This window comes from Salmo trutta, chromosome 28 (genome assembly GCF_901001165.1).
Source record: "Salmo trutta chromosome 28, fSalTru1.1, whole genome shotgun sequence".
In the NCBI taxonomy this organism is placed as follows: Eukaryota; Metazoa; Chordata; class Actinopteri; order Salmoniformes; family Salmonidae; genus Salmo; species Salmo trutta.
The window spans coordinates 43,064,356-43,079,310 of record NC_042984.1 but is presented as its reverse complement, the minus strand read 5'-3'; the positions used below and the strand labels follow the sequence as shown (position 1 = coordinate 43,079,310).

The 14,955-nt window shown below is 37.7% G+C and overlaps 6 non-coding genes across 6 annotated transcripts; all 6 read left to right on the top strand.

The window, feature by feature from the left end:
* The first annotated feature begins 574 nt into the window (after positions 1–574).
* Positions 575–647, top strand: trnar-ucg (transfer RNA arginine (anticodon UCG)). Its single transcript has one exon. It is a non-coding gene; the product is annotated as a tRNA-Arg (tRNA).
* A 2,300-nt stretch (positions 648–2,947) lies between these two features.
* Positions 2,948–3,020, top strand: trnar-ucg (transfer RNA arginine (anticodon UCG)). Its single transcript has one exon. It is a non-coding gene; the product is annotated as a tRNA-Arg (tRNA).
* A 2,300-nt stretch (positions 3,021–5,320) lies between these two features.
* Positions 5,321–5,393, top strand: trnar-ucg (transfer RNA arginine (anticodon UCG)). Its single transcript has one exon. It is a non-coding gene; the product is annotated as a tRNA-Arg (tRNA).
* A 646-nt stretch (positions 5,394–6,039) lies between these two features.
* Positions 6,040–6,112, top strand: trnar-ucg (transfer RNA arginine (anticodon UCG)). The gene has a single exon. It is a non-coding gene; the product is annotated as a tRNA-Arg (tRNA).
* Positions 6,113–6,760: 648 nt separating this feature from the next.
* On the top strand, positions 6,761–6,833 carry trnar-ucg (transfer RNA arginine (anticodon UCG)). The gene has a single exon. It is a non-coding gene; the product is annotated as a tRNA-Arg (tRNA).
* A 5,862-nt stretch (positions 6,834–12,695) lies between these two features.
* Positions 12,696–12,768, top strand: trnar-ucg (transfer RNA arginine (anticodon UCG)). The gene has a single exon. It is a non-coding gene; the product is annotated as a tRNA-Arg (tRNA).
* The last annotated feature ends 2,187 nt before the right edge of the window (positions 12,769–14,955 follow it).

Genomic DNA, 14,955 nt, shown 5'->3' with positions numbered 1-14,955 from the left:
TTTGAAAAGCTAGGACATTGTTATGCAACTTTAATAATCTTAAGACTTCGAGGCCTGAGAAACATTGTGTTTGATTCTGTATCACAAGATTGAAGGATCGAGTCTCTTCGTACTTGTCAAAAATCACCATCTTTCCTCATTCGGACAGGTTCAAAATGTTGATGTCTATTGTTGCAAAGCAAAGTCTGTATGATGTCATATAGCAGAAACTTGAGTAGACATCCTGGAATAGTTGAAAAGGCGCTTGCCTTCTAACCACAATATTGAGGGGTCGAGTCTCTTTGTGATCGTTTAATTTCATTAGCTCAGCTAATTTGGAAATGTTCGCAAATTCCCGAAATAAGGGTTTGTTCTTGTTGCATTGAAAAGCTTGGACATTGTTATGCAACTTTGATTATCAAGGACTGCGAGGCCTGAGAGATATTGTGTCTGATTCTGCATCGCAAGATGGAGTGATAGTGTCTTCGTACTTGTTAAATATCACTAGCTTTCCTCATTCAGACAGGTTCACAATTTTGATGTCTATTGTTGCAAAGCAAAGTCTGTATGATGTCATATAGTTCTATATAAAGCAGACTGCGTGGCCTAATGGATAAGGCGTCTGATTTCGAATCAGAAGATTGAGGGTTCGAGTCCCTTCGTGGTTGTTTAAATTGAATAGCTCAAATCATTTGGGAATGTTAAAAATTTCCTGAAATAAGGCATTGTTCTTGTTTCTTTGAAAAGCTAGGACATTGTTATGCAACTTTAATAATCTTAAGACTTCGAGGCCTGAGAAACATTGTGTTTGATTCTGTATCACAAGATTGAAGGATCGAGTCTCTTCGTACTTGTCAAAAATCACCATCTTTCCTCATTTGGACAGGTTCAAAATGTTGATGTCTATTGTTGGAAAGGAAAGTCTGTATGATGTCATATTGGAGAAACTTGAGTAGACAGCTCTGTCATAGTGGATAAGATGCTTACATTCTAATTACTATATTGACGGGTCGAGTCTCTTCGTGATTGTTGAATTTCATTAGCACAGCTAATTTGGAAATGTTCTTAGTTTTCCGAAATAAGGCTTTGTTCTTGTTGCATTGAAAAGCTCGGACGTTCGAGTCCCTTCGTGGTTGTTTAAATTGAATAGCTCAGATCATTTGGAAATTTTACAAATTTCCTGAAAAAAGGCATTGTTCTTGTTTCTTTGAAAAGCTAAGACATTGTTATGCAACTATAATAATCTTAAGACTTTGAGGCCTGAGAAACATTGTGTTTGATTCTGTATCACAAGATTGAAGGATCGAGTCTCTTCGTACTTGTCAAAAATCACCATCTTTCCTCATTCGGACAGGTTCAAAATGTTGATGTCTATTGTTGCAAAGCAAAGTCTGTATGATGTCATATAGCAGAAACTTGAGTAGACATCCTGGAATATTTGAAAAGGCGCTTGCCTTCTTACCACAATATTGAGGGGTCGAGTCTCTTTGTGATAGGTTAATTTCATTAGCTCAGCTAATTTGGAAATGTTCGCAAATTCCCGAAATAAGGCTTTGTTCTTGTTGCATTGAAAAGCTTGGAAATTGTTATGCAACTTTGATATCAAGGACTGCGAGGCCTGAGAGATATTGTGTCTGATTCTGCATCGCAAGATGGAGTGATAGAGTGTCTTCGTACTTGTTAAATATCACTAGCTTTCCTCATTCAGACAAGTTCACAATTTTGATGTCTATTGTTGCAAAGCAAAGTCTGTATAATGTCATATAGTTCTATATAAAGCAGACTGCGTGGCCTAATGGATAAGGCGTCTGACTTCGAATCAGAAGATTGAGGATTGGAGTCCCTTCGTGTTTGTTTAAATTGAATGGCTCAAATCATTTTGAAATGTTAAAAATTTCCTGAAATAAGGCATTGTTCTTGTTTCTTTGAAAAGCTAGGACATTGTTATGCAACTTTAATAATCTTAAGACTTCGAGGCCTGAGAAACATTGTGTTTGATTCTGTATCACAAGATTGAAGGATCGAGTCTCTTCGTACTTGTCAAAAATCACCATCTTTCCTCATTTGGACAGGTTCAAAATGTTGATGTCTATTGTTGGAAAGGAAAGTCTGTATGATGTCATATTGGAGAAACTTGAGTAGACAGCTCTGTCATAGTGGATAAGATGCTTACATGCTAATTACTATATTGACGGGTCGAGTCTCTTCGTGATTGTTGAATTTCATTAGCACAGCTAATTTGGAAATGTTCTTAGTTTTCCGAAATAAGGCTTTGTTCTTGTTGCATTGAAAAGCTCGGACGTTCGAGTCCCTTCGTGGTTGTTTAAATTGAATAGCTCAGATCATTTGGAAATTTTTCAAATTTCCTGAAAAAAGGCATTGTTCTTGTTTCTTTGAAAAGCTAAGACATTGTTATGCAACTATAATAATCTTAAGACTTTGAGGCCTGAGAAACATTGTGTTTGATTCTGTATCACAAGATTGAAGGATCGAGTCTCTTCGTACTTGTCAAAAATCACCATCTTTCCTCATTCGGACAGGTTCAAAATGTTGATGTCTATTGTTGCAAAGCAAAGTCTGTATGATGTCATATAGCAGAAACTTGAGTAGACATCCTGGAATATTTGAAAAGGCGCTTGCCTTCTAACCACAATATTGAGGGGTCGAGTCTCTTTGTGATCGTTTAATTTCATTAGCTCAGCTAATTTGGAAATGTTTGCAAATTCCCGAAATAAGGCTTTGTTCTTGTTGCATTGAAAAGCTTGGAAATTGTTATGCAACTTTGATTATCAAGGACTGCGAGGCCTGAGAGATATTGTGTCTGATTCTGCATCGCAAGATGGAGTGATAGAGTGTCTTCGTACTTGTTAAATATCACTAGCTTTCCTCATTCAGACAAGTTCACAATTTTGATGTCTATTGTTGCAAAGCAAAGTCTGTATAATGTCATATAGTTCTATATAAAGCAGACTGCGTGGCCTAATGGATAAGGCGTCTGACTTCGAATCAGAAGATTGAGGGTTTGAGTCCCTTCGTGGTTGTTTAAATTGAATAGCTCAAATCATTTGGAAATGTTAAAAATTTCCTGAAATAAGGCATTGTTCTTGTTTCTTTGAAAAGCTAGGACATTGTTATGCAACTTTAATAATCTTAAGACTTCGAGGCCTGAGAAACATTGTGTTTGATTCTGTATCACAAGATTGAAGGATCCAGTCTCTTCGTACTTGTCAAAAATCACCATCTTTCCTCATTCGGACAGGTTCAAAATGTTGATGTCTATTGTTGCAAAGCAAAGTCTGTATGATGTCATATAGCAGAAACTTGAGTAGACATCCTGGAATAGTTGAAAAGGCGCTTGCCTTCTAACCACAATATTGAGGGGTCGAGTCTCTTTGTGATCGTTTAATTTCATTAACTCAGCTAATTTGGAAATGTTCGCAAATTCCCGAAATAAGGCTTTGTTCTTGTTGCATTGAAAAGCTTGGACATTGTTATGCAACTTTGATAATCAAGGACTGCGAGGCCTGAGAGATATTGTGTCTGATTCTGCATCGCAAGATGGAGTGATAGAGTGTCTTCGTACTTGTTAAATATCACTAATTTTCCTTATTCAGACAGGTTCACAATTTTGATGTCTATTGTTGCAAAGCAAAGTCTGTATAATGTCATATAGTTCTATATAAAGCAGACTGCGTGGCCTAATGGATAAGGCGTCTGACTTCCAATCAGAAGATTGAGGATTGGAGTCCCTTCGTGTTTGTTTAAATTGAATAGGTCAAATCATATGGAAATGTTAAAAATTTCCTGAAATAAGTCATTATTCTTGTTTCTTTGAAAAGCTAGGACATTGTTCTGCAACTTTAATAATCTTAAGACTTCGAGGCCTGAGAAACATTGTGTTTGATTCTGTATCACAAGATTGAAGGATCGAGTCTCTTCGTACTTGTCAAAAATCACCATCTTTCCTCATTTGGACAGGTTCAAAATGTTGATGTCTATTGTTGGAAAGCAAAGTCTGTATGATGTCATATTGGAGAAACTTGAGTAGACAGCCTGTCATAGTGGATAAGGTGCTTACATTCTAATTACTATATTGACGGGTCGAGTCTCTTCGTGATTGTTTAATTTCATTAGCACAGCTAATTTGGAAATGTTCTTAGTTTCCCGAAATAAGGCTTTGTTCTTGTTGCATTGAAAAGCTCGGACGTTCGAGTCCCTTCGTGGTTATTTAAATTGAATAGCTCAGATCATTTGGAAATGTTTCAAATTTCCTGAAAAAAGGCATTGTTCTTGTTTCTTTGAAAAGCTAGGACATTGTTATGCAACTTTAATAATCTTAAGACTTCGAGGCCTGAGAAACATTGTGTTTGATTCTGTATCACAAGATTGAAGGATCGAGTCTCTTCGTACTTGTCAAAAATCACAATCTTTCCTCATTTGGACAGGTTCAAAATGTTGATGTCTATTGTTGGAAAGGAAAGTCTGTATGATGTCATATTGGAGAAACTTGAGTAGACAGCTCTGTCATATTGGATAAGATGCTTACATTCTAATTACTATATTGACGGGTCGAGTCTCTTCGTGATTGTTGAATTTCATTAGCACAGCTAATTTGGAAATGTTCTTAGTTTCCCGAAATAAGGCTTTGTTCTTGTTGCATTGAAAAGCTCGGACGTTCGAGTCCCTTCGTGGTTGTTTAAATTGAATAGCTCAGATCATTTGGAAATTTTTCTAATTTCCTGAAAAAAGGCATTGTTCTTGTTTCTTTGAAAAGCTAAGACATTGGTATGCAACTTTAATAATCTTAAGACTTCGAGGCCTGAGAAACATTGTGTTTGATTCTGTATCACAAGATTGAAGGATCGAGTCTCTTCGTACTTGTCAAAAATCACCATCTTTCCTCATTCGGACAGGTTCAAAATGTTGATGTCTATTGTTGCAAAGCAAAGTCTGTATGATGTCATATAGCAGAAACTTGAGTAGACATCCTGGAATATTTGAAAAGGCGCTTGCCTTCTAACCACAATATTGAGGGGTCGAGTCTCTTTGTGATCGTTTAATTTTATTAGCTCAGCTAATTTGGAAATGTTCGCAAATTCCCGAAATAAGGCTTTGTTCTTGTTGCATTGAAAAGCTTGGACATTGTTATGCAACTTTGATTATCAAGGACTGCGAGGCCTGAGAGATATTGTGTCTGATTCTGCATCGCAAGATGGAGTGATAGAGTGTCTTCGTACTTGTTAAATATCACTAGCTTTCCTCATTCAGACAGGTTCACAATTTTGATGTCTATTGTTGCAAAGCAAAGTCTGTATGATGTCATATAGTTCTATATAAAGCAGACTGCGTGGCCTAATGGATAAGGCGTCTGACTTCGAATCAGAAGATTGAGGGTTCGAGTCCCTTCGTGGTTTTTTAAATTGAATAGCTCAATTCATTTGGAAATGTTAAAAATTTCCTGAAATAAGGCATTGTTCTTGTTTCTTTGAAAAGCTAGGACATTGTTATGCCACTTTAATAATCTTAAGACTTCGAGGCCTGAGAAACATTGTGTTTGATTCTGTATCACAAGATTGAAGGATCGAGTCTCTTCGTACTTGTCAAAAATCACCATCTTTCCTCATTTGGACAGGTTCAAAATGTTGATGTCTATTGTTGGAAAGCAAAGTCTGTATGATGTCATATAGCAGAAACTTGAGTAGACATCCTGGAATAGTTGAAAAGGCGCTTGCCTTCTAACCGCAATATTGAGGGGTCGAGTCTCTTTGTGAACGTTTAATTTCATTAGCTCAGCTAATTTGGAAATGTTCGCAAATTCCCGAAATAAGGCTTTGTTCTTGTTGCATTGAAAAGCTTGGACATTGTTATGCAACTTTGATTATCAAGGACTGCGAGGCCTGAGAGATATTGTGTCTGATTCTGCATCGCAAGATGGAGTGATAGAGTGTCTTCGTACTTGTTAAATATCACTAGCTTTCCTCATTCAGACAGGTTCACAATTTTGATGTCTATTGTTGCAAAGCAAAGTCTGTATAATGTCATATAGCTCTATATAAAGCAGACTGCGTGGCCTAATGGATAAGGCGTCTGTTTTCGAATCAGAAGATTGAGGGTTCGAGTCCCTTTGTGGTTGTTTAAATTGAATAGCTCAAATCATTTGGAAATGTTAAAAATTTCCTGAAATAAGGCATTGTTCTTGTTTCTTTCAAAAAAGCTAGGACATTGTTATGCAACTTTAATAATCTTAAGACTTCGAGGCCTGAGAAACATTGTGTTTGATTCTGTATCACAAGATTGAAGGATCGAGTCTCTTCGTACTTGTCAAAAATCACCATCTTTCCTCATTCGGACAGGTTCAAAATGTTGATGTCTATTGTTGCAAAGCAAAGTCTGTATGATGTCATATAGCAGAAACTTGAGTAGACATCCTGGAATAGTTGAAAAGGCGCTTGCCTTCTAACCACAATATTGAGGGGTCGAATCTCTTCGTGATTGTTTAATTTCATTAGCTCAGCTAATTTGGAAATGTTCGCAAATTCCCGAAATAAGGCTTTGTTCTTGTTGCATTGAAAAGCTTGGACATTGTTATGCAACTTTGATAATCAAGGACTGCGAGGCCTGAGAGATATTGTGTCTGATTCTGCATCGCAAGATGGAGTGATAGAGTGTCTTCGTACTTGTTAAATATCACTAACTTTCCTCATTCGGACAGGTTCACAATTTTGATGTCTATTGTTGCAAAGCAAAGTCTGTATGATGTCATATAGGCCCATATGATGTAGACTGCGTGGCCTAATGGATAAGGCGTCTGACTTCGAATCAGAAGATTGAGGGTTCGAGTCCCTTCGTGGTTGTTTAAATTGAATAGCTCAATTCATTTGGAAATGAAAAGCTAGGATATTGTTATGCAACTTTAATAATCTTAAGACTTCGAGGCCTGAGAAACATTGTGTTTGATTCTGTATCACAAGATTGAAGGATCGAGTCTCTTCGTACTTGTCAAAAATCGCCAACTTTCCTCATTCGGACAGGTTCAAAATGTTGATGTCTATTGTTGCAAAGCAAAGTCTGTATGATGTCATATTGGAGAAACTTGAGTAGACAGCCTGTCATAGTGGATAAGGTGCTTACATTCTAATCACAATATTGACGGGTAGAGTCTCTTCGTGATTATTTAATTTCATTAGCACAGCTAATTTGGAAATGTTCTTAGTGTCCCGAAATAATGCTTTGTTCTTGTTGCATTGAAAAGCTCGGACGTTCGAGTCCCTTCGTGGTTGTTTAAATTGAATAGCTCAGATCATTTGGAAATGTTTCAAATTTCCTGAAAAAAGGCATTGTTCTTGTTTCTTTGAAAAGCTAGGACATTGTTATGCAACTTTAATAATCTTAAGACTTCGAGGCCTGAGAAACATTGTGTTTGATTCTGTATCACAAGATTGAAGGATCGAGTCTCTTCGTACTTGTCAAAAATCACCATCTTTCCTCATTCGGATAGGTTCAAAATGTTGATGTCTATTGTTGCAAAGCAAAGTCTGTATGATGTCATATAGCAGAAACTTGAGTAGACATCCTGGAATAGTTGAAAAGGCGCTTGCCTTCTAACCACAATATTGAGGGGTCGAGTCTCTTTGTGATCGTTTAATTTCATTAGCTCAGCTAATTTGGAAATGTTCGCAAATTCCCGAAATAAGGCTTTGTTCTTGTTGCATTGAAAAGCTCGGACATTGTTATGCAACTTTGATAATCAAGGACTGCGAGGCCTGAGAGATATTGTGTCTGATTCTGCATCGCAAGATGGAGTGATAGAGTGTCTTCGTACTTGTTAAATATCACTAACTTTCCTCATTCGGACAGGTTCACAATTTTGATGTTTATTGTTGCAAAGCAAAGTCTGTATGATGTCATTTAGGTCCATATGATGTAGACGGCGTGGCCTAACGGATAAGGCGTCTGACTTCAAATCAGAAGATTGAGGGTTCGAGTGCCTTCGTGGTTGTTTAAATTGAAAAGCTAAATTCATTTGGAAATGAAAAGCTAGGACATTGTTATGCAACTTTAATAATCTTAAGACTTCGAGGCCTGAGAAACATTGTGTTTGATTCTGTATCACAAGATTGAAGGATCGAGTCTCTTCGTACTTGTCAAAAATCACCATCTTTCCTCATTCGGACAGGTTCAAAATGTTGATGTCTATTTTTGGAAAGCAAAGTCTGTATGATGTCATATTGGAGAAACTTGACTAGACAGCCTGTCATAGTGGATAAGGTGCTTACATTCTAATCACAATATTGACGGGTCGAGTCTCTTCGTGATTGTTTAATTTCGTTAGCACAGCTAATTTGGAAGTGTTCTTAGTTTCCCGAAATAAGGCTTTGTTCTTGTTGCATTGAAAAGCTCGGACGTTCGAGTCCCTTCGTGGTTGTTTAAATTGAATAGCTCAGATCATTTGGAAATGTTTCAAATTTCCTGAAAAAAGGCATTGTTCTTGTTTCTTTGAAAAGCTAGGACATTGTTATGCAACTTTAATAATCTTAAGACTTCGAGGCCTGAGAAACATTGTGTTTGATTCTGTATCACAAGATTGAAGGATCGAGTCTCTTCGTACTTGTCAAAAATCACCATCTTTCCTCATTCGGATAGTTTCAAAATGTTGATGTCTATTGTTGCAAAGCAAAGTCTGTATGATGTCATATAGCAGAAACTTGAGTAGACATCCTGGAATAGTTGAAAAGGCGCTTGCCTTCTAACCACAATATTGAGGGGTCGAGTCTCTTTGTGATCGTTTAATTTCATTAGCTCAGCTAATTTGGAAATGTTCGCAAATTCCCGAAATAAGGCTTTGTTCTTGTTGCATTGAAAAGCTCGGACATTGTTATGCAACTTTGATAATCAAGGACTGCGAGGCCTGAGAGATATTGTGTCTGATTCTGCATCGCAAGATGGAGTGATAGAGTGTCTTCGTACTTGTTAAATATCACTAACTTTCCTCATTCGGACAGGTTCACAATTTTGATGTCTATTGTTGCAAAGCAAAGTCTGTATGATGTCATATAGGTCCATATGATGTAGACGGCGTGGCCTAACGGATAAGGCGTCTGGCTTCGAATCAGAAGATTGAGGGTTCGAGTCCCTTCGTGGTTGTTTAAATTGTATAGCTCAATTCATTTGGAAATGAAAAGCTAGGACATTGTTATGCAACTTTAATAATCTTAAGACTTCGAGGCCTGAGAAACATTGTGTTTGATTCTGTATCACAATATTGAAGGATCGAGTCTCTTCGTACTTGTCAAAAATCGCCAACTTTCCTCATTCGGACAGGTTCAAAATGTTGATGTCTATTGTTGCAAAGCAAAGTCTGTATGATGTCATATTGGAGAAACTTGAGTAGACAGCCTGTCATAGTGGATAAGGTGCTTACATTCTAATCACAATATTGACGGGTAGAGTCTCTTCGTGATTATTTAATTTCATTAGCACAGCTAATTTGGAAATGTTCTTAGTGTCCCGAAATAATGCTTTGTTCTTGTTGCATTGAAAAGCTCGGACGTTCGAGTCCCTTCGTGGTTGTTTAAATTGAATAGCTCAGATCATTTGGAAATGTTTCAAATTTCCTGAAAAAAGGCATTGTTCTTGTTTCTTTGAAAAGCTAGGACATTGTTATGCAACTTTAATAATCTTAAGACTTCGAGGCCTGAGAAACATTGTGTTTGATTCTGTATCACAAGATTGAAGGATCGAGTCTCTTCGTACTTGTCAAAAATCACCATCTTTCCTCATTCGGACAGGTTCAAAATGTTGATGTCTATTGTTGCAAAGCAAAGTCTGTATGATGTAATATAGCAGAAACTTGAGTAGACATCCTGGAATAGTTGAAAAGGCGCTTGCCTTCTAACCACAATATTGAGGGGTCGAGTCTCTTTGTGATCGTTTAATTTCATTAGCTCAGCTAATTTGGAAATGTTCGCAAATTCCCGAAATAAGGCTTTGTTCTTGTTGCATTGAAAAGCTCGGACATTGTTATGCAACTTTGATAATCAAGGACTGCGAGGCCTGAGAGATATTGTGTCTGATTCTGCATCGCAAGATGGAGTGATAGAGTGTCTTCGTACTTGTTAAATATCACTAACTTTCCTCATTCGGACAGGTTCACAATTTTGATGTCTATTGTTGCAAAGCAAAGTCTGTATGATGTCATATAGGTCCATATGATGTAGACGGCGTGGCCTAACGGATAAGGCGTCTGACTTTGAATCAGAAGATTGAGAGTTCGAGTCCCTTCGTGGTTGTTTAAATTGTATAGCTCAATTCATTTGGAAATGAAAAGCTAGGACATTGTTATGCAACTTTAATAATCTTAAGACTTCGAGGCCTGAGAAACATTGTGTTTGATTCTGTATCACAAGATTGAAGGATCGAGTCTCTTCGTACTTGTCAAAAATCGCCAACTTTCCTCATTCGGACAGGTTCAAAATGTTGATGTCTATTGTTGCAAAGCAAAGTCTGTATGATGTCATATAGCAGAAACTTGAGTAGACATCCTGGAATAGTTGAAAAGGCGCTTGCCTTCTAACCACAATATTGAGGGGTCGAGTCTCTTTGTGATCGTTTAATTTCATTAGCTCAGCTAATTTGGAAATGTTCGCAAATTCCCGAAATAAGGCTTTGTTCTTGTTGCATTGAAAAGCTCGGACATTGTTATGCAACTTTGATAATCAAGGACTGCGAGGCCTGAGAGATATTGTGTCTGATTCTGCATCGCAAGATGGAGTGATAGAGTGTCTTCGTACTTGTTAAATATCACTAACTTTCCTCATTCGGACAGGTTCACAATTTTGATGTCTATTGTTGCAAAGCAAAGTCTGTATGATGTCATATAGGTCCATATGATGTAGACGGTGTGGCCTAACGGATAAGGCGTCTGACTTCGAATCAGAAGATTGAGGGTTCGAGTCCGTTCGTGGTTGTTTAAATTGTATAGCTCAATTCATTTGGAAATGAAAAGCTAGGACATTGTTATGCAACTTTAATAATCTTAAGACTTCGAGGCCTGAGAAACATTGTGTTTGATTCTGTATCACAAGATTGAAGGATCGAGTCTCTTCGTACTTGTCAAAAATCGCCAACTTTCCTCATTCGGACATGTTCAAAATGTTGATGTCTATTGTTGCAAAGCAAAGTCTGTATGATGTCATATTGGAGAAACTTGAGTAGACAGCCTGTCATAGTGGATAAGGTGCTTACATTCTAATCACAATATTGACGGGTAGAGTCTCTTCGTGATTATTTAATTTCATTAGCACAGCTAATTTGGAAATGTTCTTAGTGTCCCGAAATAATGCTTTGTTCTTGTTGCATTGAAAAGCTCGGACGTTCGAGTCCCTTCGTGGTTGTTTAAATTGAATAGCTCAGATCATTTGGAAATGTTTCAAATTTCCTGAAAAAAGGCATTGTTCTTGTTTCTTTGAAAAGCTAGGACATTGTTATGCAACTTTAATAATCTTAAGACTTCGAGGCCTGAGAAACATTGTGTTTGATTCTGTATCACAAGATTGAAGGATCGAGTCTCTTCGTACTTGTCAAAAATCACCATCTTTCCTCATTCGGACAGGTTCAAAATGTTGATGTCTATTGTTGCAAAGCAAAGTCTGTATGATGTCATATAGCAGAAACTTGAGTAGACATCCTGGAATAGTTGAAAAGGCGCTTGCCTTCTAACCACAATATTGAGGGGTCGAGTCTCTTTGTGATCGTTTAATTTCATTAGCTCAGCTAATTTGGAAATGTTCGCAAATTCCCGAAATAAGGCTTTGTTCTTGTTGCATTGAAAAGCTCGGACATTGTTATGCAACTTTGATAATCAAGGACTGCGAGGCCTGAGAGATATTGTGTCTGATTCTGCATCGCAAGATGGAGTGATAGAGTGTCTTCGTACTTGTTAAATATCACTAACTTTCCTCATTCGGACAGGTTCACAATTTTGATGTCTATTGTTGCAAAGCAAAGTCTGTATGATGTCATATAGGTCCATATGATGTAGACGGCGTGGCCTACGGGATAAGGCGTCTGACTTCGAATCAGAAGATTGAGGGTTCGAGTCCCTTCGTGGTTGTTTAAATTGTATAGCTCAATTCATTTGTAAATGAAAAGCTAGGACATTGTTATGCAACTTTAATAATCTTAAGACTTCGAGGCCTGAGAAACATTGTGTTTGATTCTGTATCACAAGATTGAAGGATCGAGTCTCTTCGTACTTGTCAAAATCGCCAACTTTCCTCATTCGGACAGGTTCAAAATGTTGATGTCTATTGTTGCAAAGCAAAGTCTGTATGATGTCATATAGCAGAAACTTGAGTAGACATCCTGGAATAGTTGAAAAGGCGCTTGCCTTCTAACCACAATATTGAGGGGTCGAGTCTCTTTGTGATCGTTTAATTTCATTAGCTCAGCTAATTTGGAAATGTTCGCAAATTCCCGAAATAAGGCTTTGTTCTTGTTGCATTGAAAAGCTCGGACATTGTTATGCAACTTTGATAATCAAGGACTGCGAGGCCTGAGAGATATTGTGTCTGATTCTGCATCGCAAGATGGAGTGATAGAGTGTCTTCGTACTTGTTAAATATCACTAACTTTCCTCATTCGGACAGGTTCACAATTTTGATGTCTATTGTTGCAAAGCAAAGTCTGTATGATGTCATATAGGTCCATATTATGTAGACGGCGTGGCCTAACGGATAAGGCGTCTGACTTCGAATCAGAAGATTGAGGGTTCGAGTCCCTTCGTGGTTGTTTAAATTGTATAGCTCAATTCATTTGGAAATGAAAAGCTAGGACATTGTTATGCAACTTTAATAATCTTAAGACTTCGAGGCCTGAGAAACATTGTGTTTGATTCTGTATCACAAGATTGAAGGATCGAGTCTCTTCGTACTTGTCAAAAATCGCCAACTTTCCTCATTCGGACAGGTTCAAAATGTTGATGTCTATTGTTGCAAAGCAAAGTCTGTATGATGTCATATTGGAGAAACTTGAGTAGACAGCCTGTCATAGTGGATAAGGTGCTTACATTCTAATCACAATATTGACGGGTAGAGTCTCTTCGTGATTATTTAATTTCATTAGCACAGCTAATTTGGAAATGTTCTTAGTGTCCCGAAATAATGCTTTGTTCTTGTTGCATTGAAAAGCTCGGACGTTCGAGTCCCTTCGTGGTTGTTTAAATTGAATAGCTCAGATCATTTGGAAATGTTTCAAATTTCCTGAAAAAAGGCATTGTTCTTGTTTCTTTGAAAAGCTAGGACATTGTTATGCAACTTTAATAATCTTAAGACTTCGAGGCCTGAGAAACATTGTGTTTGATTCTGTATCACAAGATTGAAGGATCGAGTCTCTTCGTACTTGTCAAAAATCGCCAACTTTCCTCATTCGGACAGGTTCAAAATGTTGATGTCTATTGTTGCAAAGCAAAGTCTGTATGATGTCATATAGCAGAAACTTGAGTAGACATCCTGGAATAGTTGAAAAGGCGCTTGCCTTCTAACCACAATATTGAGGGGTCGAGTCTCTTTGTGATCGTTTAATTTCATTAGCTCAGCTAATTTGGAAATGTTCGCAAATTCCCGAAATAAGGCTTTGTTCTTGTTGCATTGAAAAGCTCGGACATTGTTATGCAACTTTGATAATCAAGGACTGCGAGGCCTGAGAGATATTGTGTCTGATTCTGCATCGCAAGATGGAGTGATAGAGTGTCTTCGTACTTGTTAAATATCACTAACTTTCCTCATTCGGACAGGTTCACAATTTTGATGTCTATTGTTGCAAAGCAAAGTCTGTATGATGTCATATAGGTCCATATGATGTAGACGGCGTGGCCTAACGGATAAGGCGTCTGACTTTGAATCAGAAGATTGAGAGTTCGAGTCCCTTCGTGGTTGTTTAAATTGTATAGCTCAATTCATTTGGAAATGAAAAGCTAGGACATTGTTATGCAACTTTAATAATCTTAAGACTTCGAGGCCTGAGAAACATTGTGTTTGATTCTGTATCACAAGATTGAAGGATCGAGTCTCTTCGTACTTGTCAAAAATCGCCACTTTCCTCATTCGGACAGGTTCAAAATGTTGATGTCTATTGTTGCAAAGCAAAGTCTGTATGATGTCATATAGCAGAAACTTGAGTAGACATCCTGGAATAGTTTGAAAAGGCGCTTGCCTTCTAACCACAATATTGAGGGGTCGAGTCTCTTTGTGATCGTTTAATTTCATTAGCTCAGCTAATTTGGAAATGTTCGCAAATTCCCGAAATAAGGCTTTGTTCTTGTTGCATTGAAAAGCTCGGACATTGTTATGCAACTTTGATAATCAAGGGACTGCGAGGCCTGAGAGATATTGTGTCTGATTCTGCATCGCAAGATGGAGTGATAGAGTTGTCTTCGTAACTTGTTAAATATCACTAACTTTCCTCATTCGGACAGGTTCACAATTTTGATGTCTATTGTTGCAAAGCAAAGTCTGTATGGTCATATAGGTCCATATGATGTAGACGGTGTGGCCTAACGGATAAGGCGTCTGACTTCGAATCAGAAGATTGAGGTTCGAGTCCGTTCGTGGTTGTTTAAAATTGTATAGCTCATTCATTTGGAAATGAAAAGCTAGGACATGTTATGCAACTTTAATAATCTTAAGACTTCGAGGCCTGAGAAACATTGTGTTTGATTCTATCACCAAATTGAAGGATCGAGTCTCTTCGTACTTGTCAAAAATCGCCAACTTTCCTCATTCGGACATGTTCAAAATGTTTGATGTCTATTGTTGCAAAGCAAAGTCTGTATGATGTCATATTGGAGAAACTTGAGTATACAGCCTGTCATAGTGGATAAGGTGCTTACATTCTCAACAATATTGACGGGTAGTCTCTTCGTGATTATTTAATTTCATTAGCACAGCTAATTTGGAAATGTTCTTAGTGTCCCGAAAT